This window comes from Peromyscus californicus, unplaced genomic scaffold (genome assembly GCF_007827085.1).
Source record: "Peromyscus californicus insignis strain IS unplaced genomic scaffold, ASM782708v3 Scaffold_17__1_contigs__length_78620276, whole genome shotgun sequence".
Lineage (NCBI taxonomy): Eukaryota > Metazoa > Chordata > Mammalia > Rodentia > Cricetidae > Peromyscus > Peromyscus californicus.
The window spans coordinates 15,829,665-15,848,220 of record NW_026294469.1 but is presented as its reverse complement, the minus strand read 5'-3'; the positions used below and the strand labels follow the sequence as shown (position 1 = coordinate 15,848,220).

Below are 18,556 nucleotides of genomic sequence, written 5' to 3'. Positions count from 1 at the left end.
AATACAGTATTATAAAGCATAGTCACCACATGTTTTAGATCCCTAGATCTCATTCATACCTATTCCCTTCATCAGCATTTTCCCATGTCCCTCACCCAAGCTCCTGTAAGCACCACAGTACTCTCTGCCTCCCAGTCCAACATTTTAGACCCCACATGAGACCGTGCAGCATTTGTCTTTTGATGGCTGTCAGATTTCACTCAGTGACCTCCAGATAATAACTTCTCACATGCTGCGAAAAACACCAATGATAAGGCTGGCTCCCATAGTACAGCATGAAGGAACATCACCTGCCACATAGGTTGTATTAGTTACCTGAAAAAAGAGAAACTGAAGGAAGGAAGGGTACAACTGGACTTGTGGTTTCAGGGTGTGGGTGGTCCACTATGGTGTGGAAATCACAGAAGCAGAAACAAGAGGCAGCTGGTCGTGTTGCATCTGCTCACAGGAAGCAAAGAACAATAAATGCCAGTACTCAGTTTGCATTTCCCCTTTTATTCAATCCAAGATTCCAGGCCCTGGAATCACATTTAAAGTAAGTCTAACAAGTTCAATTAATGCTATCTAGAAATTCCCACAAACACGGGGCCAGAGGTTCTAGATCTGGTCACACTGATAAACAAATAGAAGCCTCAACCAGGCATGTAGAAAATACATAGAAAATACACAGTGGAAATACGTTTGGGCTGATCACCAGTTGATTCTGAAGACATACTTTTATAGACACTGGAGTCAGAGGAGGAGGTGGGTAAAGAGCATCTCCTAAGGGAGGTAAAATCAGAGACAAAAAGAAGTATGGTTAAGTCTGGAAACAGACTTTCCAAGGTGATCTCACTGAGAGTGGCCTATGTGATGGTCTGGTTCCCCGTGGAAATCAATACAAAGCAGTCAGGATTACGTTCCATCCTATGCCTAAATGTGGGTGTAATTTAGAAAATCTTGGGGGCATTTCTGTAGCTCAGAGAACATTCTGGGTGTTCTTCCACTGTAACATCCATTTTTACACTTACATTGTGTTCCCCTCTAACCCCTAAACAGCAGAACTTTCTTCTTTGATTTAATCTTGGGCTGGGGACACAGCTCAGTGGTAGAGTCCTTGACTACATGAGCAAAATCCTTAGTTCAATCCCCAGTGCTACAAAATAAATCAATCAACAAATAAAAATACTTAACCTGAACTTTAATTACTCTAGGGAACCTTTGTATTTTCTCTAGACAAGCCTAAAGCCCCTGCTATAAGCTATAAAAGTACTTTTACCCCATTTTGAATGTCCCCCTTGAGTACTGTGTGGCTCTATTTTTATAGACTAATATGCCTGGTGCAGAGTAGGTATATAATAAACTAAATGTTAAAAGAGTGTAAAAGAGAAAAGTGAGACAGAGATATCTCTCAGAATACTAATGGGGGGGGGACTGAGTCCATTGGACTGAAGAAAGGATTTAACTGTTATTATCAACTGTAATTAACCACAAGACTGTTAGCAGTGAAGCATCTCCAATGAAGTGATAGAGTTGATAGAGACTGAAAGTTCTATGGCTATTCCTCAGCAAGCCTTGTAACCTCTTAGAGTGCATGTTTGAATCTGTGACAGCATTATGGGTCATTATAGTCTGCAGAAAGTTGAGTCTTCAGAAGAAACACTAAGGCACGCTAGCCAACTGCCAATGACCATGTGTGCATGTTTTCCTTAGGTCAACAAGCCATCAGAAAATTTACCAGCTGATCAAACACCTGAGAGTACCTGGGAGTGACCAGCTGAACCAGTAAAAAGAGAACAACTGACCAGTGAAATAAAATAATCACATACTAAAATAAGCAGTAGTCATTTTAAGCTACAATATTTTTGCAGCAATTTGTTACATAACAAAACCTAAAAGTGTTTTTTTTTTTTTTTCTTTTGGGACCCACCACGTAGCTCCCACTGAGGCTTATGCCTAAATCCTGGCCTTAGCTTGGCTTGCTTCTTGTCAGCTTTTGTTAACCTAAATTAGCCAATCTACCTTTTGCTTCTGGGCTTTTCCCAATCTCTTACTTCTGTAAATATTACTCTTCCTCCGTGGCTGGCTGTGTAGCTGGGTGGCTGGCCCCTGGAGTCCTCCTTCTCTAGCTACTTCTTCCTCTCTCCCAGATTTCTCCTTCTATGTATTCTCTCTGTCTGCCAGCCCCACCTGTTCTTTCTCCTGCCTTGCTAGTGGCCATTCAGCTTTTAATTAGACCACCAGGTGTTTTAGACAGGCACAATAACACAGTTTCACAGAGTTAAACAAATGTAACATAAATAAAAGTAACACACCTTAAAATAATATTCTACAGAATACCAGATACAATTTTCCTTTTGCTTCTTTTTAGGTTTTTTTTCCTTTTGTATTTTTGAGATTTTTGTTCATTTTGTTTTGTTTTTTTAAGACAAGGTTTCTCTGTGTAACAGCCCTGGCTGTCCTAGAACTTGCTTTATAGACCAGGCCGGCCTCAAACTCATAGAGATCTGCCTGCCTCTACCTCCCAAGTGCTGGGATTAAAGACATTCACCACTACCACTCAGCAAGATTTTAATACAATTACAACTTCCCCTCCCTTTCCTCCCTCCAAACTCTCCAGTATACCCCTCCTTGTTCTCTTTCAAATTCATGGTCTCTTTTTTTTTGTTCATTGATATTTCATGCATATCTCTGTGTGTGCATATGTGTAGATAGATAGATAGATGGATGGATGGATAGATAGATAGATAGATAGATAGATAGATAGATAGATAGATGAATAGATAGAATAGATACATAAGGTCTATATTATGTTACTGATGTATGTTTTCAGGGCTGACCATTTGGTATTGGATAACCAATAAGTATACTCTTCCCTTGCTTAATTTAGTAGGTCCAACTCTCTTGTTGAGAGTCACTGGAGGCAAAAGACACAGTTAAATTGTATTTGTTATATTAGGAGCCCAGGACCATTTTAAGCTAGAAACAACCTGAAACCTAATCCCTTCGGTGCAAATCTCAGACTGGGGAACCACATAGATCACAGTAACCATTATCTGTCACCCTTCAATCAAAGTAGATAACAGCTAATAACACCTCTGGGGTTCAGCCCATGCCACGCACTCATCTAAGGAAAGCCTTACATCTAGAATCTCATCTAATTTTTTGCAACAACCCTGATGCTACTTTTCATTTCCACTTAATAATAAAAGAACATCCTGAGGCACAGAAATGATGTCATTATCCCCAAGGCACCCCCCAAGTCCTCTACAAGGAAAGGACTACTATGGATCTAAAACAGATTTTTCTAAGGTGGGGTATGAACTAGTGACATGGAATCAGTCATAGGACCTAAGGAATTCCAAGAGGACACTATGTAGAAGAGCTTTGGGAAATGGTGACCCAGGGTGTGAGTATGTGTGCAAGAGGACCCAAGCCTAGGAAAGCCCAGCAATAGTGTGGAGGGATCTACACCCATAAATTTATATAAGGCCTCTAGGCAAAGGCTCATGGACAGCACAGGCTTTGTAAATCTGTCTGCAGCAGACACGTGCCCCAAGCAGTAATTGTTCCCTCATTTGGAGGAAATGTATACGGGATAGGAAGTGCAGAATTGGACTTTCTGATCATATAAGTAGTTGAGGTCTTAAGTGGTTTATCAGGAAAATGAAACAACAAAGGTACTATTTGTACATAAATCAATAGTGGCTGCATAACTATTTCTTGACTAGGATTGCTCAGTTTGTAAACTAGTTCCTATGTTTTGTAGGTCACCAGGGTGCAAGGTAGTTGGAATGGGCTCCTTCATCTCTGCTTTTCAGTTGATGGAATTGTCTCTCAAGGAAAGGGTCATAGAACCATCAGAAGGCAGAGCCAAGATGCTAACACACAGCTTCTCTTTCTGGATCCCTAATTCCCTTCCTCTCAGCCATAGCTCTTCTCCATACACATGATAAATGTTGTGATAATTAGAGAGAAGGAGAGAAATGCATTAAGTCAGAACAGAAACCCAAGCAGTAAACATGAGTGACCCATCAAAAGAAGGGCCCCAGATCCTAGGAGGCTAAAGAAGGTCATCATGTTACCAGCTGCTCAGTGACGGCTGCAGGGTAGAGGTGGGAGCCGCGGCTTGATTGATTCATTCTAGCAACTCTTGGTTTCACAGAAAAGTGAGTCTTTGAAAAGTTGTTGATGTATTCCATCCTGTCATTTTTTTAGCAACAAGTTGCTTGGGGCTGATCTAAAAAACATTCTGTTCCTTGATGTAATCCATTCTTACCCAAACTATTTCATGTTCTAAACAAGTCATGGAGATGCTTTTTAGGTTTGCTTGTTTGCTAACTTAAAACAAAGACTGCTGTAAGGTAGCAACCTCAGCTCCACCCTGTCCCCACACCTCACCTCACCTCTCACACACACACATCCCTGCGCATCTTCTGGCCATCTCCCACCTGCTGCTGCCGCTGCTTTGATATAAATATGACTTCTATGAGTGACCAGAAGTATCCGACCCAAACAAGAGCAAGACAACAACTCCTGGCATCAGAAGTCAGCACTCTGGAAGTAATTTTTATTGTGGAAGGGAAGAGAGAAATCACTGAAATGGGAGGAATTCTCATTTCTAGAGTTGTGTTTGGATAACAAATTGCTGAAGCCTAAATATCCACAGATTATTCTGAGTTTATCTTGTTGCGACAGATCCACACGCTGTAATCAATCACGCCGCGTATCCATAAAACAGCTTGATAGTACACATGTATTCTCCTCAAAATAAAGTTGTAGCATTTACACATAATAACTTACTGGGCTGCAGGCTCTGCCTGACGTATGCTCAATATCATCTGACGTTTTATTGGATCCCACACAAATTTTTGCCTAATACAGTCGTTGTAGAGAGAAAAGTTAATTGAAGCTCCCGACTATAGGAAGGAACTTTTATAAGAAGGGGGAGGAACTGTGGCAACCTGCTCTGGGGTCAGCAGAGACGAGAGGGTAGGTTGGGGCATTGAGGGAGATAGAGGAGGTGAGATTTGGAACCTCCATCTGCTGGCCAGGTAGAAAAGGGTAGTTCTCCCCTCCAGACCTCAGCTGACTCATCCACAAGCTGTGTGACATAACCAAATGCTACAATGTAAATTATACAGAGAAAGTGAGAGAGGTTAGACAGAACTGAGATATTATGAGAGGGAGCTTCTGAGCAGACAGTAGGCGTGATTGGCCAGTGTGTCACAGAGAACAGAAGGAAGGCCACTTCTTCTAATCCAGGATGGTGGCTGGTGGTGGCAGAAGAGTGTGGCAAGCAGCTTACAGCTTTCTCCTGTGATTGTCATTCTCGGTCGCAGCTCTGGCCCATTCATTTCTCAACACGTACTAAAATCTGTACAAATATTAGCTATTTGTTGACTTACGTATTATCTCTATCTCTCCACCTCACTTATCCCAGTTCCATGAGGCAGAAGACATGACTGCCTTGGGCATTGTGCATCTGCAGAGCCATGCTCCTACTAGGTGTCTTCCAAAAAAAAAAAAAAAAAAAAACGAATGCATTAATAAATGATTGCAAGGACAAAATAGGTTAGAACGTACCCCTTCTGACCTCTCAGGGAACTGCTGCAGGGGTCCTGCGCTAGGCGGCCTTCTGACTACAGGACCTGTCCTCTGCCTCTCTCCTTATCTCCTTTTGAATTCACTGTCTTGGTGTCCAGGCTTTTAACAGTATAACCAAACTAGAATTAAGAGTCCGTAGTCATGCTGCCCTTTGTGAGCGATGAAGATGTCCCTCTCTGCTCGCTGCTTCCGTCAGGGGAAAGCACATGACCCACAGAGTGACCTGGAGGCACCTTAAGAAAACATCGGGACTAGGAAGTGCCCTGTCAGTAACACTTTCTGTGCCACAGAAGCATCGACGTACTGGTTGTCATCAGAACACCCATGTCATCGCTAGAGCTCGGTCACGTCTCTGCCCCGAGCTGTGCCCTTGAAAGTCCTTATTTGGTCTGAGAGAAAAAAAATGAACATCCATCATTCCAGGATTTTCACAGATGATTTTGACAGGCCCTAAGTCTAAGCCATTTGACAATGGGTGGAGTCTCTCTCTCTGTTTCATTTCTAAGTATGGTTTTTAAATGATCTTTGAAAGAGGCCAAAGGCAGGTAGGGAATGAACGAATGAAGGATCTCTGGAAATAGAATAAATCTTGGACAAAACAGGTAACTCAGAGAGTGAAAGTTTAACAACTGGCCATTCTAGTTTAATGAAACTGAATTTGAATTTTTTTCCTGCCCCTCTCTGCTTCAGGGAATTTTCTAACTGCTAATATTTTGACAGTTATACTTACTCACCAAATCATACTCATCTGTATGGGAAAATAAGAGGGTTGAGCTAACCGTGTGGAATCGACTGACAACTGAACAAAAAAGAATCTATTTTGGGTTTTATCTTCCGAAGAACTTGGAAATTTGCATAGGACAATCCCCTCATGTTCACTCAATGAATGAACATACGTGATTGGCCTTGTCTATGTAACAAGAACTGTGTTCACTGCTATATATGGACCAGTGATGAACGACCATGGTCTTTCTTCATGCTAAGTATTATTGCTTAGAAATAATAACCAGTGAATGATTGGAGTATCTGCAATACAGATAATTTGCCCAAAAAGTTATATACAGTGTCCTGATGTTTAGCCATTCAGTGGTCCCAGGGTTCAACCTCATACCTTAGTGGAAATATTAGTGGCTAAGATTTCACCTAAAGGGTGAGTCTCCTTTGCCCCAGAAAAATATACACACAATCAGGTTGAGTTTAGCTGCAAATTAAGGGACATTTGCCTGGCAATTGGCCTGGCGCTTTGACCTCTCTGCCATGCTAGCTGCCTCGTGCTGAAGTTGGACTTCACATCTTCAAACACCTATTTGTTAGACTTGTTGCTATGGCTGTGAGATGGGGAAGGAGATCCAGGGGCATGCCAGGCACAGGCAGAAGCCAATCAATCTAATGAATCATGCTATGGGGATAATCACTGGTGTTAGGGATCAGGAACCTTCCCATATCAGCTCTTTGTCTGTTGTGTAAAACAACTGGAAATGGCGTGCACTGCCCTGGACCAAGCCAGATCTCGAGTTAGAAGCACAGATTCGAAAACTCAGGGCAAATGCTGAGATAGTCAACTGATTCCCAGCCACATTTTTTTCCTTCACCCCCTAAAGAGACCATCCAGTCTCTTAAGAACATTTCGAGCAGTGGTAGGGTGACACCTGAAGTTGGGAAACATCTCATGTAAGAGGGATTCTATCACCACATGGCAGTCAGAAGTCTTTTCACACCACAGTTCCTACTGCCAAAAGTCCCTCTCTCCCAGCCAGGACCTCTGCTATGCTCAGGAATGGAGGCCTCCCAACTCACTCACTGCACACAGTCTTTCCCCTTAGCTAATCGAAAGCCAAGCTAGGACTTTCCAAAGAAACTCTTATTAAAAATCCCTAGGAGCACAAGGAAGAGAAATAGATGAGTACAATAATGCTTCTCATTTGAACAGCACTTTGCAGTTTTCCGGGCACTCAGGCATTCATCACCTCATTTACCCAGCGTGGCTTCCACCCCCTAACTTAAGTAAGACCTATCCAGACATTGGCACTGGCTCTGCTAACAGTTTTCTCTCTCCCTGCCTCACTGCCGTTTCCCAGATCCAACCCAATATCCTACAACACTGGCAGCCTGAGTGGGGCCCTGAAGAGTCCCCCCCAAAAAAAAATCTAGCTCATTTTCTTAGGACTCAGACAGCCCACCTCTATTCTGGAGACTGTGTCCTGGAAGCACTGGACTGTTGCCAATAGTGGTTCTACATATTGAGGAGAGTCATTCCTTGCTTGCAGGACAGCATCAGGCTTGGTCACTCTCAACCCCCTTGTGGAGAATAATAACAGCTAAGATCACTGGGCCCTTTCTGAGTGCCAGGCCCTGCTTTTTATGTGCATTAACACATTTCCCCCTCGAAAAATCCATCAGGCAGACAGTGAGAGCTCCGCTCTTTACAGGTGACAGAGGCTTTGGAAACACAAGCCATTATTTTGTGTGATAGAGGTAATCAACGGATTGGGTGGGAGGCAGAACAATGAGACTGACCCCATTTCCTCCACAGAGCCACTTGACTGCGTGAAGGCACACATTCAAGACACGTTTCCTAAGTTCCTCCCGAGTGACTGGACACGTAGCCATGGTGCAACAGTGCATTTGGTCAAGGCTCTGTCCTGAGGAGTCCATAGGCTGGCCCTCAGTACCAGGCTCTCCTCCTAGCTATAACAACATAATAGGTGCTGTCACGGTGGTTGGAGCCTTGTCTAGCCCAGAGAAAAATTGCCTAAAGGACCTCACGTCAATGTGTGGGGTGGGGGGCAGGGGGGGGGGGGAGAAGGGTCTTCAAAGCCGGTGGATTTAGAGAGCAGGAGCATAACACATATGGAAATACCAAAGACTCGGTGGCACTGGTCCAGTAGGGAGCAGTGAGCTCTGTGCTGAGTTAAGGGAATTGGGTTTTACCTGAAATCACTGCAACACTGTGAGTGGGTTTTAAGCAGAAGAATGATGCAAAAGGGACTTTCCCTGGAGTTATTTTTTCAAATTAGGTCTCTGCTTCTCATCGTCTTCTTTTCCTGTGTTTGCCGCTTTCCAATAAAGCAGTGTGCTCAAATGGGGACCTTGTTAAGTATGATTCTATGCTTGGGAATTAGCAGAGGTTTCACTGCCCTGGGTGGTGGGTGATGAGATGTTTGTCTCTGTCCCTGCTCTCTCTCACCTTATCAGTGAGCAGAGACGAGTTGATGAAGTGGGTTGGGCCCAACTAGCTGACAGAAACCATATGCCCATCTCTAATGTAGCTTCCATTTGCCCTTGACATAACTTTTCTAATATTCACCTGCATCCTCACGGTGCTCTCAGATGCCCACTACTCACAATGCTCCACTTCTCTGGCAGTAGAGAGTTCCTGTCACCACCAACGATGCTGAGAGCAGCTTAGGCTGCTCTTTTAGAGCCTGAGAAACTCCCCACAGAAGGTCCCAGGCTGAGCTTGGAGGAGCCCAGTCACTGGCATTCCAGAGATGCCTCATGCAGTTTCTATGGGTACTGGGTAGAAAAACAAAAGAAGATGGGGGTGTAACCTACCAGCCAAGCCCACAAAGTCAATTCTGGTAACTGATATGGCTGTGCATGTCTTGGCCAGCTCTTTCTTCTGGCTGGGACTGTATTTTATATTGGTACAAAATGTCCAAAACTCGCAGCTCACAGCTTACAAGTGAACTTGGCTTTGACTGACCTCCTCTTCAGAATCAAGTCCTGTTTTGTTTGCACGGATTAGATGAGACTTCAGGACCTGGTCTCCAACCTGACTATGCTGTGATCTAACCACGAGATATCAAATTGTGGCCATTGCCTTCCTTAGGGTTTGGGATTTAGCCCTTGTACCATGACAGACTCTGCTGAGAACTGCACACAATTCAGTTGTGCACGATGGGTATGCTACACTTCTGTCATCAGTCCTCGAGAGATCCACAGTCCTTCAAAGGTTAATAATCAAGTTTGGAAGGTGCTTGCCCATCTGCACACATTGACCCTGCCACAAATCTCCAAGCCCAAAGCCAGCCCTCCCCACAGGCAGCCTGCCCAATCACATCCAGTTGACCCAACTAATGCAAACATGGCAATAATTTATTTCAGTTCAAAGAAATGCAAATTGGGTTAATATCCCTTTCTCTGAACCATCGCATATTCAGCGCAAACCAATTCATTTCCACAGCAGTGGATTTTTCTAGAAACAAATGATACTCCGTTCTGCACAATTGAAACTCGCACATTTTTTAATGTAACAAACATTTATAAACCACCCATCGCTCCCCCATCCCTCCTTCCTAAAAATACCCATTGCAGCACCAACTTTGAGCATACAGCCTGGCATCCCAGAGTGCCGTATTGTATTTATATAATGGGACGTTTCAATCCCAGTCATCAAATTACTCTGTTTATTATTATCCCCATTTTACAGATAAAGAAACTAGGACACGAGAAGGTCAGCTGACCTGACTTCCCCAAGTCCCACATCAGGGCTGAAATGGAGAATTGTTTCCAGACTTCCAAATCCAGGAAAGAGCAGAAGCAGGGCTGGGTTGCATTTTAGAAAGAAAAAAACAAGTATTTAGGGGTGTCAGTGCCTGTTCTCACTTACAGGGGTGATGCCGACATGACTATGTCCCAAAACCTGGTGAGGGGCTTCCTCGGCCACCTCCTTTAGCACCCCAGTCACACTGGACAGGTCTGTGTGACCACATGTAAAAGTTCTGAGAAGAGAAAGGGAGATCTTGCAAAAATGGGTCTACTTAGAAGTGGCCTGGTGGTCTGGGGCCACTGGCCTTAACAGAAGCTGAACACTCCTGCACACAGGACTCAGCCTCCCCAGCCAGCACCTTTCTGCATCTCTTCCCTCCTCCCACATTCCAGGCCACTTGCTTATAGACTATCAAGCCTCTCTCCCATGGGCAGTGGGTTCTACCAGCCCTGATTGCCACCAATTATGGCAGCTACTACCCCTCTTTCCAGATAGTCCGCAGCTTGGAACAGTTCAACTTGAGCATAGTTCTACTTTATGTTGGTGCAGAAGCAGTACGCATTCAGTAGAACTAAATTCAGGTCTCTTTCCCAGCAGAGAACTTCTTTCTAGCAATGCTGAGCATGGAGGTAGGCCACAGGTTCTAGTCAGTCCCTTGAATCCAAGGAAAAATTAGCCCATCTGTCGACCTTTGGGACTCCTCTTTGTTTTACCTGTAAAACAGAGATGATAACAAACAGGAAAACTTGATGCCTGAGCATCAAAGTGTCCCATTGCATAAATACAATATGGCATCTCAGGGTGACTGGCTATAGGCTGTATTGTTAAGGCAATTGGTTAAATGTATTAAAGACATTTTCAGCTTATAATGTTTTCAATTTGGATGGTTTGGGGGTAAGGAGCCCCAACCTAAGTTACATACTTGCACAGGCAATTTAACCTGACAACATAGATCTTAATTTAAAGAAGTAAGCCCTGAAAGTAAGAATATCATTGGCCCTTTTCCAGCCCCATGTGGAGGAATCTAGAAATTTATTGGGGTCGGCCAAGGTGGCATGTCCAGGCAAGTACCTCCTACCCAAGAGCTGCCCATGATCTGTCCAGCTGCAGGTTCATTTTGTCTACACACACATACACACACACACACACACACACACACACACACACACACCTGCCCAGAGCATGCCCCTACTGAGGTCCAGCCTGAAGTCTCCAACGCCCTGGACCTGGATGGGGTCAGCCAGCGGTTGTGTGGGATCCACAGCATCAGCACTCTCCCACAGCACAGTGAGTTATTAATAAACACGCTGCTTCGAGCATTTGCTCACGATTGTTTGATATTTCAGTTTTCAGTAATTTTCTCAGTTAATAATTTATTAAATGGATTATTTGTCATTTCAATTTATTAAAAATTGATAAAGGTCTCATTTCTTTTTCCCAAGCTAGGACACAGGAGATATATACAGGCCAGAGCACAAATTAAAGACCCCATAATCTCTTTCCTTCCCCCTTTTTCTGTGTAGCCACTGCCCAGTAAAGACCCAAGGGTCCCTTTACTGGTGTCTCCATTCTTAGAGTTCTGCTCCTAGTTGAGTGACAGGAATGGAGAAGCATGCCCCACCACTCCAACCATCCCCACACACAGGGATTCTTAGCTCAGCTAATTTGCTCTAGCCATAGAGAAAGCAAGATCTCAGCCTCTGGCTTCTCAGCCCAGTAGAGAAAAGGCCTAACACATCACTCAACATGAGAACTTGCAGCCATGCTCAACATGGCCATTTGCTGTCCGCTCTCCTCTGGGGCAAAACCAACCCTGGCAGTCCCCTCTCTGGCCATGGGTGCTATGGGTGAATCTGCACCTTCAGTCTTCTGATTACCATGCCTGAGTTTAGGGAATGAGCAGGAAAAGACTCTTGAGGGAAGAAAGCTAATGAGACAGGTTTCTGGGATCTGCCTCTCTTCCTCCTCTCTGTCCTGCCTCCTGGGTCTCCACTCAACACCTGCTCTTAATTGCTCCTCTCCATGCTCTAGCTGACTCCCTTTTGCTTTTCTTTCTCCTCTTCCTGGTTCTCTGTTTCTCTTTCCTGTCACTCTCTTCGTGTTCATTCTCCTTTCAACTCCTTTCCTTTCCTCTCTCGACTCTGTGGGCCTCTACTGTTTCACAAGGGCTAAAGGTCCCCCATGCTTCTGTCTGTGAACTTGGCCTCATTGAAATGGCTATGGAGGTTTGTCACCAGTGTCCTAGGGTCAACACAGCTCTGTAGTTCTTTCCAGGCTGAGAGCGGAGTCCTGGGGCCAGGACATATGCATAAGTCCTACCTTCTGCTCTCAGAGTGTCCACCCTACCACAGCTAGAAGAAGCAACAGTGTCTTCTGGACCAAAGATGGCACTCTTAAAGATCCACCCAGGCCCTGGTGGATACATAATGGGCAGAAAGAAAGGAGAAAAACCTGGGCTGGCAGGTGGGTGCCTGGAAAAGCTACAGCTCTCAATGTCACGTTAACCAGCAGCGTACGGTCATCATTTTGCCATCTCTATCTGCCTTCGCCAGCTCCTTGAGATCCCGTGTATCATTGCTTTCCAGAGCACTCTTCCCCAGGATGAGTTTAATGGCCTTATAAAAGTCACATTGTGCACAAATTGGGAAGTTTCTGAAGCACCAAGTCAGCTCTCATGCATATACACTCGCAAAGTTCCCGCAGCTGAGCAGAGAAGGCAATTCCAGACACGAAAACATCCTTGGGTAAATTACTTCCTATTAGTATGTCACATATTTCTTAGATATGACTGTAGTTCCAGGAGGTGACAGCAGCAGTTGGCAATAAAACTTTGCACTCTTTTTTATTTATATTTTCCCAGCCTTTCTATTTTGTTTCTTCACTTTTGTTTGTGGGTTTTTTTTTCTTTCCCTTCTATAGTGCATAACAGCACATATGGCTCCTCATCTTAGCTTTGGGGAAATGGTGACCCCAAAGCTTGTCGTATTCCCTCTTTGGGGCTATCCAAAACATCCAATGCCAAGAACCAGGAAGGGACTTCTGAGGAGTGTCATAGCATCATTTAGACAGAAAACTGGGGTGCTCCCATAGTCCTTCTAATTCCTCCCTTATCCACAAATTTCTTGTCTCACTCCAAAACCATATTCTCCACTCAGCACACAGACCACAGCTGTATGAGGTAGGGGAGGCAAAAGAGGAGACTGGTTCATGTCTAGTTTCTAGGTATACCCCTTCAAGTGCCCTAGTCTATCAGGCCCATCCAAACATTGACATTGTCATTTACAATATTCACAATCAAGAACCCTACAATCGAATTACAAAAAATAATTACAAAAAAGGCTCCCCAACTAGTCACCACATGCTAACAAATAAAAATCACAATATCAGAAATGTGTTACCTTTTTTTGAGTTGTGGTCAATGGTGTCCCATTTAGACCTACCTCAATACTACAGGCCAGTACGCTTGGTTACCCTCCAGATCTTGATGGAAAGACCCCATCACTGAAGACACCACCACACAGATAAAAAATTAAGCTGGTAATGACTTCATCCTTACTAGCTATCTTTCATGGTACTATAAGGTGCTGTGAACACCACTGGAGGAGAAAAGTAATCGTCGTAATTCTTATCCATCTGTGAATGCTGTGAGCTACAGTAATGACTAACCTAGGAAATATGCTCACTGCTGTGATAGTGGCATGAATGTCATGGAAGCAATCAACCAATTCCCTATTGGATCTAAAACCCACTCCATGAGATGGAATTCATACCTGGTACCATTATTGAAGCCAAGAACCCATGGCTAGATCGACCCTAGGGGACAACGTACTACTATGATTTTGCTAAAAAGCCATAGCATTAAAATGACTCCTAATGACTTTTTGCTCTACCTGTAGATTATGGCATCTCTCAACCCTCGTAGGAGAAGCTTCTTCGTGTATTAGATGGCAACTAACACAGAGACACACAACTGGTCAGTGTGCAGAGAATAAGAGACTGTGGAGTAATCGGTCGTAAATGGGCCATCTTTTATATCATGCTCCTCCCTTCAAGGTTCAGGGATAATCGCAAAAGAGGAGACAGAAACAGCATAAGAGCTAGAGGTGGTGAACGAGCACAAGGAAACAGCGTTTTCTGGATATAGCAGCGCATTTGCAAGGGTGAACCCACAGCAACTGTGAGAGTGTGCACAAGACCTGTGCAAGCTCAAGCCGGGTTAAATTCTAGCATGGAGTGGGAAAAATGAATGTGAATTCCCAGCCTTAACTAAGGGGCTACTGGTAATTGATAATTACTAGGAGAAGGAGGGTCAGTTTTCCTTAAGACTGTGACCCCTGGTCGGTCAACCATGCTCCAAGTCAGGGGCCACTCCCATGGGATTTGTGCAATACAAATTGAGTTTGGGGTTTAAGAAAGAGAGAGAGGACATGAAGTTGGGTGGGTAGGGATGGATCTAAAAGGAGTTATGAGAGGGAATTAATATGATCAAAATGTATCATATGAAACTGTCAAACTAACAAAATTATTATTTTAACATCTCATAATGTTTAAAGTAGTTTTATGGTTTTGTGTTGGGCCACATTTACAGCTATCCTGGGAAACATGTTTTCACATAAAACAGATAGAGAGTGACCAAATGAACATGTTAACAGGAACATGCTATACCAACTAAATTAAAGGAGACCCAATCACATTAACAGATGCTAGGACCAGAAGCTAGGCTTTTGTTACAGTTAGAGCACAGAGCCATTGGGAGCTGGGATCTGCACACTAGATTCAAAAAAAGATGTTACTCTTTGTCAACATTGTATCTGGATGAAGAATGAAAAGTGAACCTCTGGCTAAAGTATCCAGCAGGGAATTATTAATGATGATCAAAATATTGTCCCAAGATCTAAAGAAGTCCCTCCAGCCCAGGGTGTGTCCTGTTTGCCAGGCTTTGGACTAATGTAGAATGCATGAGTGCCTCTACCTTGTGCTAACATCCACCATGTTAAGTCCCCAGTCCCTCATCTTTGACACTAGACTAAATTCAAGGACAGGCCCAACTATCTTTATCCATGTTGGCAATGCTTGTCAAGCACATGGTCTCTTGGGAGCCTCTATGTCCTCCAGAGATGGTATCAAACTTTTCAGCTCTATAGTCTAGTCCCTCCTCCCACAGTGTGAAAGATTCAGAAAGCCACCCTGTCCACCTGGGCTTTAGATCTCTGGCCCCATGGGCTTCAACCCTCTGATGCCAACGCTCTCATTCCGAAAGCCTGATCCCCAGCACCAACTATTGAGCCAGTGGTAGCCTTTTTCCTGCTCCTTCCCAACAGAACTCAACTCATTCTGATTCTCAGACACACAAGCCTCAACACTTACCTTGCTCACATTCATAGAAGAAGAGGTTTCCTTGTCCTGGAGTATTTTGATCCATCTCTGGAGAAAGAGGATAATCTAGGCTCTAAAATAAACAGAAGAGCTGAAGAGGTGGATCATTAAGGCGTTTGTATTGGCAGAATGAATATCTGAATCTGATATCCAGAACCCATGTTTAAAGAAAAACAAATAAATAAACAAACAAACAAAAAGGCATTCTAGTGCATACACTTGGAATCCCAGCACTGGGGAGGTAGGAACAAGTGGATCCCTGGGGCTTGCTCTTCAGCCCATCTAATCAAATTGGTGAGTTCCAAGTAAAAGTGGTCTCCAAAACAGAAAAGTGAACAGTGTCTAGAGGAGCAACATCCAAGGTTGACCTTTGGCTTACACACACACACACACACACACACACACACACACACACACACACACACACACACATATACACACACCCTAACCTGTGCAGACATACACTTAATTAATTAGTCAATTAATGAATTGAGCATCAGAACCATGATTCAGACAGTGGTGATTCGTTGATAGGGAAACAGTGAAAATGTGATAGCTGATGAAAACAGAAGCTTGGGGTTCATGGAAAATGAGGTCATATTTTACATAAGGGAGCAAATAAATAGGGATAGATTATGGAGCAATGGTTAAAAGAGGAAAGAAGAGGCTAAACCATGGTGACTGTCATTGCTTTTTAATTCATAAGCTAACAGTTTTAGTTTGTCATCTTGTGGTGCTAGGAATTAAACCTAGGACCCTGCACACAGGAAGCAAGCCATCCTCAGATCCTTCACGGAGAGCTTCGATACAACCTCCAGAGTCATTGTAACAATCAGGTGGAAAACCACATGACTACAGAAAGTTTAAAACACTGCCATATAAGCTCCTTGATTGTGAATTGTCCTCCCCTGTGTCTTTTTTTTTTTTTTTTTTTTTTTTTGGTCAATGTAGATTCATCGTGAATATTTTAGGACCCTGTAGACCTCAATTCTCTACCACTTATAATTCAAAATTGCATCTCCCCCTGCCTTCTCCCAGGACTCTTAATTTCTCTTCTCTCTCCACCATTATTTATTTAAGCCTCCTAACTGTATTATTTATTTTAACACCATATCTGTATTATTTATTTTACTGTAGCTCCATAACGATATTATTTAAGTCTATAAAATAAAGCTTTCTCCCTTGAACTCTCTGTGCGAAGTAAAATTGTATTGTACTGAAACACTCTTTGAAATGCCCTTCTTTGCCACTGGGTAATAATAATAACACTTTGCATTTATACAGTACCTTTCATCCTGGGATTATTTAAGTCTGCAAAAGCAGTTTGTCTGAATTCTCTATGCAAAAATCAAGTTGTATGCTAATATTCTTTGAGATGCTCCTTATTTCTCACCACTTGCTACTAAAAAAATAAAATCTGTCTTTGTGCACAATGTTCTGTCTTTCTCCATGCATGAAATCCAAAGCAGTTCCCTCACTGATGCTTGCCTATATAGGCATGGCAGAGTAGATCTGGCCCTCACTTCCTAAGTGGTGAAAGGGGAGCAAGAAGACTACCAGACAGAAAATGTGGGGGAAATCAGAAGACACTGGGAGAAAGCGTGTCCACCTGGTTCTTCTCTGCCACCAAAGAGCTTCTCACAGCCTGCTACCTCAACTACCAGCATGTATCCAGTGTACGCTGATGGAGTCCTGGAGCTGGGCTTCCTGATGTAAACCCTCTCACTCCAAGTGCCACACTCAAGACCAGTCCCTTCCACTCTGGAAACCTCTGTTGGTTCAACTGCTCAGCATCTTTTCACACCACCACCATTTGCTCAGACTCAAGCCATCCTTCCCACTCAACACCACTTGTCCATCCTTGACTGACCCTAGGTTCATCTCCAGGAAAGAATATTTTAGTTTTTTCAAGTTGATGATACAACAAACACCAAAGATTAATTGTCTAATGAACAGCAAGTTTATAGTTCTGGTGGCTGGAAAGTCTAACCTGCAAATGATACCTTCTCATTATATCCTCACATAGTGAATGACCTCCCCTGTTTCTTTATTGTGTGTGTGTGTGTGTGTGTGTGTGTGTGTGTGTGTGTGTGTGTGTGTGTGTGTGTGTGTGTGTATGTGCACATATGTGTTTGGGTATGTGCCACAATGCTGGTAAAAGGACAACTCCCTGGGTTGATTCTCACCTTCCACCACGTGGATTGCAGGAATTAAGCGTTGATTGTCAACCTCGGCAACAATCTTTTTTACCCATAAAGCTATCTCATCACCCTCCTTTGGGCTTATTTTACAAGGGTACTAAACACTCTCGTGAGAGTTCTACCCTTGTGAGCTAATGACCTGACCAAAGGCTCTACCTTCTAATACTATGACATAGAGCTTGGGGTTTCTAACATGAGTTTTGAAAAACTATGAAGCCTCAGACCTTAACAAAAAGTTTTGATAGCCCTTTAGATTCTCCATGATAATAGCTGGTATCTATTATCCTTGGGAGCTGAGGAATGTGTGAGGGTATATTTGGTTACGTTTTGAGATCAATTCACACAATCTCATTCTATACCTCTGGCTGTCCTGTAATTCACTGTATAGCTCAGACTTCAAATTCATAAAACTCCTGCCTCAGCTTCCAAAGTACCACCCACCCTTGGCTGTCCATTTTTTTCTCAAGGTTCTTTTTGAACCTTGAGTTCCAGGCAACGTATCTAAGGGGCTAAGCCATATTTACTTCTCATGGTTCTTCACCCTATCTTTTAGTCAACATATTATGGTTGGTTTCATCCAACAAGTCTTCACTGAGTCTCGTGTTACTGTTCTCATTGCTGTGACAAAAACACCTGGCAAGAAGTTATGTGAGCGTGGGAAGTTTGCTTCAGCTTCCAGGTCAAAGGGATGAGAGAAAGGCATGGCAGCAGGAGCTTGGGGCAGCTGCTCACATCGCATCCACAGGGAGAAAGCAGAAGGTGGTAAATAACGATGTTCAGCTCACTTGACTGCTTTTTATCCAGCTCAGGACCCATGGGACAGTGTCACTGAAGGTTACAGTCTCCCCATAGCAAATAACTCAATGTAGATGAACCCTCGGAAGCATGCCCAGAAATTGTC

General features: G+C 43.6%; 1 long non-coding RNA gene across 5 annotated transcripts in view; it reads right to left on the bottom strand.

Annotated features, from left to right (window-relative positions):
• LOC128112609 (uncharacterized) overlaps window positions 1-18,556 on the bottom strand; it is a 292,581-nt gene that overhangs the window by 237,216 nt on the left and 36,809 nt on the right. For 4 of the 5 annotated variants that reach the window (XR_008219048.1, XR_008219050.1, XR_008219051.1 and 1 more), the window contains 3 exons: window positions 15,446-15,545; window positions 5,388-5,491; window positions 316-438 (listed from right to left, as the gene is read on the bottom strand). This is a non-coding gene — a long non-coding RNA (uncharacterized LOC128112609). Of the gene's footprint in view, window positions 1-315; window positions 439-5,387; window positions 5,492-9,666; window positions 10,792-15,445; window positions 15,546-18,556 lie in introns of those variants that run through there. The other variant, XR_008219049.1, reaches the window with a different exon arrangement.